At 40.5% G+C, this 2,068-nt stretch overlaps 1 pseudogene; it reads left to right on the forward strand.

The window, feature by feature from the left end:
- The first annotated feature begins 1,363 nt into the window (after positions 1-1,363).
- On the forward strand, positions 1,364-1,481 carry LOC122897879 (annotated as a pseudogene).
- Positions 1,482-2,068: the final 587 nt, after the last annotated feature.

Here is a 2,068-nt window from a genome sequence, read left to right on the forward strand (position 1 = left end):
AAAGAAAAGATGAAATTACATAAAAATAAAAACTTAAAAAGAGTTAAAAAGGGGAAGCCTGTGTGGCTCAGTGGGTTAGACCTCTGTCTTCGCCTCCGGTCATGGTCTCAGGGTCCTGGCATCGAGCCCACATCAGGGTCATTGCTTGGTAGGGAGCCTGCTTCCCTTCTTCTCTCTCTGCCTGCCTCTCTGCCTGCTTGTGATCTCTCTCTGTCAAATAAATAAATAATTAAAAAGGAGTTAAAAAATAAGAAAATAACTCAAAAATAATAGTAAAAAATAAAGAAAAAAAATACAAAAATGCTACATACTGTTTTCCCTAAGATCTGAAACTTTGCACCCTTCTATGATCAGGAAACTCGGTGAAAGCAAGTTTATTCTGCTCCTCTTCTGGGGGAGGAGACTGTTGCTATGATCCTCAGATGGACATGTCCTAATGATTAAACACTTGCAGGGAGCAGAAATGCTGGGCTCAGTGTAAGGACTCCAGAGTCTACTAGATTGTTGTATTGCTTTCAGCAATAATGGGTGGGATAAATATTGCTGGATTTGCTCTCTAGCCCTGGAACTGAAAATCCATTCACCACCCACTCTTCGGTGAACCCTCATAGAAATGCAGTTAATCACTCTTGTCTCCAGATCTGTCAGACCTTTGTGTCCAACTGGCCTATGACTGAGTGTTTTAATCTCAGGCATGAGACTTAGTTTCAAAACTCCAAATTTTATGGTTTCCCATGACATGGATCCACATTGTTCCTCCCGGGGTTGGGTGGGCAATCTCCACATTTCTGCTTTTTGCTGGATCCCCTCCCAGGATAGTATTCACATGACTGTGCCACAGTTCACAATTTTTGGCAACACAGAGCAGAAAGCTGGCACCTAGGCTCACTGTTCTCCACCAGCTTCCCTATTCCTATGCTTGGGAACTCAACTTCACTAAGGCACCACTTGTTCTTCTTGTGACCCCAAGGATTTTCTTTCTTTCTTTTTTTTTTACAACAATGTGTATAATTTATTTTCAATTACAAAAAACCCTCTGTTCACTGCACAAAATACTCTGCCTTTGCTAGCTTTGTGTGCACACATGTGTGTATACAGTCTAATATCCTATTTAGTTTTTCTTGCCTATCCATTTGTTTGTAAAAGCTGCTAATTCATCAACAAAGTGAATGCAATTTACATACCAAATGAGTTAGAGGCTAGAAAGCAGTGGATTGTTGACATCAAGTAACTTATTAGCAATGTTTTACATAGCTTTGTTCTTCAATGGATTGTGTAGGTTCATTCTTTATTGTATTGACACTTGAGAAAGAAATTAAGAAGTGAATGATTGTAAAATATCTGATATAAACAGCAACAGAAACATGGGGGCCATACCACCCTGAACGCGCCCGATCTCGTCTGATCTCGGAAGCTAAGCAGGGTCGGGCCTGGTTAGTACTTGGATGGGAGACCCCAAGGATTTTCTGACCATCCTGTCACACCTGAGATTCTACCCTGCTTCACCACCTGAGCAACTTTAAGCAAGACATACTCCCAAATGTAGCAGTTCTCTAAAAGTTATGATTTTGCACTTGGTTGCTTCTAATACTTTGCAGTAGCCTCCTTAAGAAGACTCCCTCTCTTCTGCTGTATCCTCAGCTATATCAAACCAGATTTAAGTCTCCACACCTGCCAAATGGTGGTCACTTTTCTACTGGTAGGCTTACATTTGTTTTCTCAGATCTCTAATTGATTTCTTGGATATTTATAATGACTTGATAACTGCCTAGTTGTATTCTAGGTAAAAGAATTAGAATCCCCATACTCCTCTACCATCTTTTTTTTTTTTCTTTTTTTTTTTATTAAGTGATTTTTTTCCCAATTTATTTATTTTCAGAAAAACAGTATTCATTATTTTTTCACCACACCCAGTGCTCCATGCAAGCTGTGCCCTCTATAATACCCACCACCTGGTACCCCAACCTCCCACCCCCCCGCCACTTCAAACCCCTCAGACTGTTTTTCAGAGTCCATAGTCTCTCATGGTTCACCTCCCCTTCCAATTTACCCAAATTCCCTACTACTC

The sequence above is a fragment of the Neovison vison genome, chromosome X (assembly GCF_020171115.1).
Source record: "Neovison vison isolate M4711 chromosome X, ASM_NN_V1, whole genome shotgun sequence".
Taxonomy (NCBI): Eukaryota; Metazoa; Chordata; class Mammalia; order Carnivora; family Mustelidae; genus Neogale; species Neogale vison.